This window comes from Oncorhynchus masou, chromosome 14 (assembly GCF_036934945.1).
Source record: "Oncorhynchus masou masou isolate Uvic2021 chromosome 14, UVic_Omas_1.1, whole genome shotgun sequence".
NCBI lineage: Eukaryota > Metazoa > Chordata > Actinopteri > Salmoniformes > Salmonidae > Oncorhynchus > Oncorhynchus masou.
In genome coordinates this window covers 38,458,377-38,467,362 of record NC_088225.1, presented here as the reverse complement: position 1 = coordinate 38,467,362, position 8,986 = coordinate 38,458,377, and positions in this window count along the sequence as shown.

Below are 8,986 nucleotides of genomic sequence, written 5' to 3'. Positions count from 1 at the left end.
TTAACAAGGCTGTGGTGCAGCATGACTCCAGTCAGTCTAGTTCAGGTCTGTTTAATGGTACCTTTGTCTTACCCAGGCTGTGGTGTAGCATGACTCCAGTCAGTCTAGTTCAGGTCTGTTTAATGGTACCTTTGTCTTACCCAGGCTGTGGTGTAGCGTGACTCCAGTCAGTCTAGTTCAGGTCTGTTTAATGGTACCTTTGTCTTACCCAGGCTGTGGTGTAGCATGACTCCAGTCAGTCTAGTTCAGGTCTGTTTAATGGTACCTTTGTCTTACCCAGGCTGTGGTGTAGCGTGACTCCAGTCAGTCTAGTTCAGGTCTGTTTAATGGTTCAGGCTTTGTTTTCTCCATCTCAGGGGCATTTTGACGGTCTACTGGTCTAGGTAATAATGTTGATGGTTGTTGGTGGAGGGGAAATGGGAGGGGAGGACAGAGGTGAGTGGGGAGGGGAGAGGGGAGGGGAGGTGGGAGGGGAGGACAGAGCAGAGGTGGGAGGGGAGGGGAGGTGGGAGGGGAGGGGAGGACAGAGGTGAGAGGAGAGAGGGAGAGGGGAGGTGGGAGGGGAGGACAGAGCAGAGGTGGGAGGGGAGGTGGGAGGGGAGGGGAGGAGATGGGAGGGGAGGACAGAGGTGAGAGGGGAGGTGAGAGGGGAGGGGAGGTGGGAGGGGAGGACAGAGCAGAGGTGGGAGGGGAGGGGAGGTGGGAGGGGAGGGGAGGACAGAGGTGAGATGAGAGAGGAGAGGGGAGGGGAGGTGGGAGGGGAGGACAGAGCAGAGGTGGGAGGGGAGGTGGGAGGGGGAGGGGAGGAGGTGGGAGGGGAGGAGAGAGGTGAGAGGGGAGGTGAGAGGGGAGGGGAGGTGGGAGGGGAGGACAGAGCAGAGGTGGGAGGGGGAGGGGAGGTGGGAGGGGAGGGGAGGACAGAGGTGAGAGGAGGTCGGAGGGGAGGACAGAGGTGAGAGGGGGAGGGGGTGGGAGGGGAGGACAGAAGAGAGAGGGGAGGGGAGGTGGGAGGGGAGGACAGAGGTGGGAGGGGAGGACAGAGGTGAGAGGGGGGGGGGAGGTGGGAGGGGAGGAGAGAGGGGAGGGGAGGTGGGAGGGGAGGACAGAGGTGAGAGGGGAGGACAGAGGTGGGAGGGGAGGACAGAGGTGAGAGGGGAGGACAGAGGTGAGAGGGGAGGACAGAGGTGAGAGGGGAGGACAGAGGTGGGAGGGGAGGACAGAGGTGGGAGGGGAGGACAGAGGTGAGAGGGGAGGGGAGGTGGGAGGGGAGGACAGAGGTGGGAGGGGAGGACAGAGGTGAGAGGGGAGGGGAGGTGGGAGGGGAGTACAGAGGTGAGAGGGGAGGACAGAGGTGAGAGGGGAGGACAGAGGTGGGAGGGGAGGACAGAGGTGAGAGGGGAGGACAGAGGTGAGAGGGGAGGACAGAGGTGGGAGGGGAGGACAGAGGTGGGAGGGGAGGACAGAGGTGAGAGGGGAGGTGGGAGGGGAGGAGAGGTGGGAGGGGAAGTGGGAGTAGGTTATTATAAAATCAGCTTTCTAATGGTGATTTGGATATTCATCCACTCTGAAAAGTAGAGAGGAATTGGAGTTGTATTTTGAGAAGACGAGTGTGTTTCGAAGGAGAGGGGCGGTGTCGTTTTGAAACCCTCCATATTCTTTCTCTTCATCTCTGTCTCAGTGTCTCTCCTAGTCTGTCTCTCAGTGTCTCTCCTAGTCTGTCTCCCAGTCTCTCTCCTAGTCTGTCTCCTAGTCTCTCTCCTAGTCTGTCTCCTAGTCTCTCTCCTAGTCTGTCTCCTAGTCTCTCTCCTAGTCTGTCTCCCAGTCTCTCTCCTTGTCTGTCTCCTAGTCTCTCTCCTAGTCTGTCTCCTAGTCTCTCTCCTTGTCTGTCTCCTAGTCTCTCTCCTTGTCTGTCTCCCAGTCTCTCTCCTAGTCTCTCTCCTAGTCTCTCTCCTAGTCTGTCTTCCAGTCTCTCTCCTTGTCTGTCTCCTTGTCTCTCTCCTAGTCTGTCTCCTAGTCTGTCTCCTAGTCTCTCTCCTAGTCTGTCTCCCAGTCTCTCTCCTAGTCTGTCTCCTAGTCTCTCTCCTTGTCTGTCTCCTAGTCTCTCTCCTAGTCTCTCTCCTAGTCTGTCTTCCAGTCTCTCTCCTTGTCTGTCTCCCAGTCTCTCTCCTAGTCTCTCTCCCAGTCTGTCTCCTAGTCTGTCTCCTAGTCTGTCTCCTAGTCTCTCTCCTTGTCTGTCTCCTAGTCTCTCTCCTTGTCTGTCTTCCAGTCTCTCTCCTAGTCTCTCTCCTTGTCTGTCTCCCAGTCTGTCTCCTAGTCTGTCTCCTAGTCTGTCTCCCAGTCTCTCTCCTTGTCTGTCTCAGTGTCTCTCCTAGTCTGTCTCCCAGCCTCTCTCCTTGTCTGTCTCCTAGTCTCTCTCCTAGTCTGTCTCCTAGTCTCTCTCCTAGTCTGTCTCCCAGTCTCTCTCCTTGTCTGTCTCCTAGTCTGTCTCCTAGTCTCTCTCCTAGTCTGTCTCCTAGTCTCTCTCCTTGTCTGTCTCCTAGTCTCTCTCCTAGTCTGTCTCCTAGTCTCTCTCCTTGTCTGTCTCCTAGTCTGTCTCCTAGTCTCTCTCCTAGTCTGTCTCCTAGTCTCTCTCCTTGTCTGTCTCCCAGTCTCTCTCCTAGTCTGTCTCCCAGTCTCTCTCCTAGTCTGTCTCCTAGTCTCTCTCCTAGTCTGTCTCCTAGTCTCTCTCCTAGTCTGTCTCCTAGTCTCTCTCCTTGTCTGTCTCCTAGTCTCTCTCCTAGTCTGTCTCCCAGTCTCTCTCCTTGTCTGTCTCCTAGTCTCTCTCCTTGTCTGTCTCCTAGTCTCTCTCCTTGTCTGTCTTCCAGTCTCTCTCCTTGTCTGTCTCCCTATATCTCTAAATGTTTTAAATATTGACCCTTCTACTCTTTGCCAGTCTGTTCTGCCGTCACACACCTTGCCCCCCCTCCCTTATCCCACCTCTCCTCCCATACCCCCCCTCCCTCCCATATCCCACCTCTCCTCCCATACCCCTCCCTCCTTTATCCCACCTCTCCTCCCATACCCCTCTCCCTCCCATACCCCCCCTTCCTCCCTTATCCCACCTCTCCTCCCCTGCACCCCTCCCATACCCCCCCCCAATACACACTGCAGCACTTTGGGAAGCAGACTCTACTCCTGCTTTTCGGGGGGTTTACACTCCCCTAGCCTGACGCCTTTTCAATTTTCACAACACAGAGAGGTGAAACACTACCCCCTCCCCCACCTCTCCAACACCCCCATCCCTCCACTACCCCCCCCTCTCCAGCTCTTAACTCTCCTCCTCCTAATGTGATTGCTAAATGAAGTCGCCTTTTAAGCCCTCTGTTTTCTTGCTGCAGAGCGGACGCACACACACACACACACACACACACACACACACACACACACACACACACACACACACGCGCGCGCACACAGACGCTCACACTGCTTTCGGCACAGTACTCCGCAGTGGTTCTGCAGTGAACATAACACAATCACAATGAGAATAGGCTGCTGCCTGCATGCGTCTTGTAGCCTTAGTGCTTCCCTAGCGCTTCCATTAGATACACAGCTCTCTTCCCTAGCGGTGGCTGTAGCCTAGCGCTTCTATTAGATACACAGCTCTCTTCCCTAGCGGTGGCCGTAGCCTAGCGCTTCTATTAGATACACAGCTCTCTTCCCTAGCGGTGGCCGTAGCCTAGCGCTTCTATTAGATACACAGCTCTCTTCCCTAGCGGTGGCAGTAGCCTAGCGCTTCCATTAGATACACAGCTCTCTTCCCTAGCGGTGGCCGTAGCCTAGCGTTTCTATTAGATACACAGCTCTCTTCCCTAGCGGTGGCCGTAGCCTAGCGCTTCCATTAGATACACAGCTCTCTTCCCTAGCGGTGGCCGTAGCCTAACACTTCCATTAGATACACAGCTCTCTTCCCTAGCGGTGGCCATAGCCTAGCGCTTCCATTAGATACACAGCTCTCTTCCCTAGCGGTGGCCGTAGCCTAGCGCTTCCATTAGATACACAGCTCTCTTCCTAGCGGTGGCCGTAGCCTAGCGCTTCCATTAGATACACAGCTCTCTTCCTAGCGGTGGCCGTAGCCTAGCGCTTCCATTAGATACACAGCTCTCTTCCCTAGCGGTGGCCGTAGCCTAGCGCTTCCATTAGATACACAGCTCTCTTCCCTAGCGGTGGCCGTAGCCTAGCGCTTCCATTAGATACACAGCTCTCTTCCCTAGCGGTGGCCGTAGCCTAGCGCTTCCATTAGATACACAGCTCTCTTCCCTAGCGGTGGCCGTAGCCTAGCGCTTCCATTAGATACACAGCTCTCTTCCCTAGCGGTGGCCGTAGCCTAGCGCTTCCATTAGATACACAGCTCTCTTCCCTAGCGGTAGCCTAGTACGTGTGCAGTGAGCTGTACCAAAAGACAGGCGGTAGAGAATGACCAGAGAGAAGAGGAATGACATGAATTAAATATATTTTGTGCCTCTCCCTCGCTCCCTACCTTCTCTAAAACCCTATATTATGGATGGGACTAGAGGAAGAACATGTTAATGGTTCTGGATGGGATGAGGGAGGGAGGGAAGAAGGGAGAGAGGGGAAAGCGGGGGGGAGGGGGATAGAGAGAGGGGAGAGAGGGGGGAGAGGGATGAAGTGATGGAGAGAGGGTGATGGAGAGAGAGAGAGAGGGAGAAAGGGGAAAGATGGGGGGAGAGAGAGAGGGGGTGGAGAGGGAGGAAGTGATGGACAGAGGGGGGTGGAGAGAGAGAGAGAGTGAGAAAGGGGAAAGAGGGGGGAGAGAGAGGAGAGATAGAGATAGAGGGGGAAAGAGAGAAAGAGAGAGAGGGGGGTGGAGAGGGATTGAAAGAGAGTCCCCTGTGAGACTGATGAGAGAACAAGAACAGACTGGTAGAAAATGTCCTAGTTCATGTCTTATTGACACCAGAACTAGGAGATACAGTCATTACTATATTAACAACATTACACTGGTAGAGTTGAGAAGTTTCCACTTCGAGTGGATTTGTCTCATAGTGAACCACAAAGTCCTGGCATTCATAGCAAATTCTTATTATTGTTAGCACAGGTGCAGCAAAAATGCTTATGTTTAAAAAACAAAAAAACATTGGGTTTACAATTTAAAATGTTTAATTTAAACTTTATTTAATTAAGCAAGTCAGACAATAACACATTCTTATTTACAATGACGGACGACCGCGGCCACACCCTAACGCGGATGACGCTGGGCCAATTGTGGGCTTCACGATGGGACTACCATTCACGGCATGGTTGAGATAGAATGTAGATACTGTCCTGTTAGGTTTAGAATGTAGATACTCTCGTACACCACAGCCAGAAGAGTCTTCCTGTCGTACACCACAGCCAGAAGAGTCTTCCTGTCGTACACCGCAGCCAGAAGAGTCTTCCTGTCGTATCCTCCTTCCGGGAGAGTCTTCCTGTCGTACCCTCCTTCCGGAAGAGTCTTCCTGTCGTACCCTCCTTCCGGGAGAGTCTTCCTGTCGTACCCTCCTTCCGGGAGAGTCTTCCTGTCGTACCCTCCTTCCGGGAGAGTCTTCCTGTCGTACCCTCCTTCCGGGAGAGTCTTCCTGTCGTACCCTCCTTCCGGGAGAGTCTTCCTGTCGTACCCTCCTTCCGGAAGAGTCTTCCTGTCGTACCCTCCTTCCGGAAGAGTCTTCCTGTCGTACCCTCCTTCCGGAAGAGTCTTCCTGTCGTACCCTCCTTCCGGGAGAGTCTTCCTGTCGTACCCTCCTTCCGGAAGAGTCTTCCTGTCGTACCCTCCTTCCGGAAGAGTCTTCCTGTCGTACCCTCCTTCCGGAAGAGTCTTCCTGTCGTACCCTCCTTCCGGGAGAGTCTTCCTGTCGTACCCTCCTTCCGGGAGAGTCTTCCTGTCGTACCCTCCTTCCGGGAGAGTCTTCCTGTCGTACCCTCCTTCCGGAAGAGTCTTCCTGTCGTACCCTCCTTCCGGAAGAGTCTTCCTGTCGTACCCTCCTTCCGGAAGAGTCTTCCTGTCGTACCCTCCTTCCGGGAGAGTCTTCCTGTCGTACCCTCCTTCCGGGAGAGTCTTCCTGTCGTACCCTCCTTCCGGGAGAGTCTTCCTGTCGTACACCGCAGATGGGAAAAGATCATTCTTCACCACAAGCACAAAGAGTCTCAGCTTATCCAGCCCACCGTGCCAGTGTGGCTCAGCCTGAATTAAATATGGATCTTTTCTATCAATTTATTTTTTAAACATTTGTCTGCCTGTATGGATTCACAGAAGATATTTATATATAAGCGGTGCACGGCTCAAATAGATGTTAGACATTCAGCTACAGTACCAGTCATATGGAGTCATGTAGTAACCAGCAAAGTGTTAAACAAATCAAAATATATTTTAGGTTTATAGATACTTCAAAATAGCAACCTTTCTGTTGATGACAGCTTTGCACACTCTTGGCATTCTCTCAACCAGCTTCATGAGGTAGTCACCTGGAATGCTTCATTAAAATTCTACAATGTAGAAAAAAAACAACAACCCTGGATTGAGTAGGTTTGTCCAAACATTTGAGAATGTTTATTTTTCAACATCTAAAATACAGGGCGGTGTACAAAATTTAACGTTAACTCAAAGAGAACTGACTATACAACCAGAACGTTATACGGTAAAACGTAACAGTTGGCCAGTATGAGCAGTATGAGCAGTGTAGTACAGTTCAGTGTGTTTTAGGTGTAGTAACATGCAGAGTACTGTAGCTATAGATTGTTACACTGGATAATGTGATTTGGTGTACCAAGAAAATACAGTATGAGCAGTACAGTTCAGTGTGTTTTAGGTGTAGTACCGTTCAGTGTGTTTTAGGGTGTAGTACAGTTCAGTGTGTTTTAGGGTGTAGTACAGTTCAGTGTGTTTTAGGGTGTAGTACAGTTCAGTGTGTTTTAGGGTGTAGTACCGTTCAGTGTGTTTTAGGTGTAGTACAGTTCAGTGTGTTTTAGGGTGTAGTACCGTTCAGTGTGTTTTAGGGTGTAGTACAGTTCAGTGTGTTTTAGGGTGTAGTACCGTTCAGTGTGTTTTAGGTGTAGTACAGTTCAGTGTGTTTTAGGTGTAGTACAGTTCAGTGTGTTTTAGGGTGTAGTACAGTTCAGTGGGCTTTAGGGTGTAGTACCGTTCAGTGTGTTTTAGGGTGTAGTACAGTTCAATGTGTTTTGGGGTGTAGTACCGTTCAGTGTGTTTTAGGTGTAGTACAGTTCAGTGTGTTTTAGGGTGTAGTACAGTTCAGTGTGTTTTAGGTGTAGTACAGTTCAGTGTGTTTTAGGTGTAGTACCGTTCAGTGTGTTTTAGGTGTAGTACAGTTCAGTGTGTTTTAGGTGTAGTACCGTTCAGTGTGTTTTAGGTGTAGTACAGTTCAGTGTGTTTTAGGTGTAGTACCGTTCAGTGTGTTTTAGGTGTAGTACAGTTCAGTGTGTTTTAGGGTGTAGTACAGTTCAGTGGGTTTTAGGGTGTAGTACCGTTCAGTGTGTTTTAGGGTGTAGTACAGTTCAATGTGTTTTGGGGTGTAGTACCGTTCAGTGTGTTTTAGGTGTAGTACAGTTCAGTGTGTTTTAGGGTGTAGTACAGTTCAGTGTGTTTTAGGTGTAGTACAGTTCAGTGTGTTTTAGGTGTAGTACCGTTCAGTGTGTTTTAGGTGTAGTACAGTTCAGTGTGTTTTAGGTGTAGTACAGTTCAGTGTGTTTTAGGTGTAGTACAGTTCAGTGTGTTTTAGGTGTAGTACAGTTCAGTGTGTTTTAGGGTGTAGTACCGTTCAGTGTGTTTTAGGTGTAGTACAGTTCAGTGTGTTTTAGGTGTAGTACCGTTCAGTGTGTTTTAGGTGTAGTACAGTTCAGTGTGTTTTAGGTGTAGTACCGTTCAGTGTGTTTTAGGGTGTAGTACAGTTCAGTGTGTTTTAGGTGTAGTACAGTTCAGTGCGTTTTAGGTGTAGTACCGTTCAGTGTGTTTTAGGGTGTAGTACAGTTCAGTGTGTTTTAGGTGTAGTACAGTTCAGTGTGTTTTAGGTGTAGTACCGTTCAGTGTGTTTTAGGGTGTAGTACCGTTCAGTGTGTTTTAGGGTGTAGTACCGTTCAGTGTGTTTTAGGTGTAGTAACATGCAGAGAACTAGATAATGTGATTTGCAGTACCTGATAATGTGATTTGGTGTACCGGATAATGTCATTTGGTGTACAGGGTAATGTGAGGATAATGTGATCTGGTGTACCTAGATAATGTGACCTGGTTTACCCAGATAATGTGACCTGGTTTACCCAGATAATGTGACCTGGTGTACCTAGATAATGTGACCTGGTGTACCTAGATAATGTGACCTGGTTTACCTAGATAATGTGACCTGGTTTACCCAGATAATGTGACCTGGTTTACCTAGATAATGTGACCTGGTTTACCCAGATAATGTGACCTGGTGTACCTAGATAATGTGACCTGGTGTACCTAGATAATGTGACCTGGTGTACCTAGATAATGTGACCTGGTTTACCTAGATAATGTGACCTGGTTTAACTAGATAATGTGACCTGGTTTAACTAGATAATGTGACCTGGTTTAACTAGATAATGTGACCTGGTGTACCGGATAATGTGATCTGGTGTACCTAGATAATGTGACCTGGTTTACCCAGATAATGTGACCTGGTTTACCCAGATAATGTGACCTGGTTTAACTAGATAATGTGACCTGGTTTACCTAGATAATGTGACCTGGTTTACCTAGATAATGTGACCTGGTTTACCTAGATAATGTGACCTCGTGTACCTAGATAATGTGACCTGGTGTACCCAGATAATGTGACCTGGTGTACCTAGATAATGTGACCTGGTGTACCTAGATAATGTGACCTGGTGTACCTAGATAATGTGACCTGGTGTACCTAGATAATGTGACCTGGTGTACCTAGATAATGTGACCTGGTGTACCTAGATAATGTGA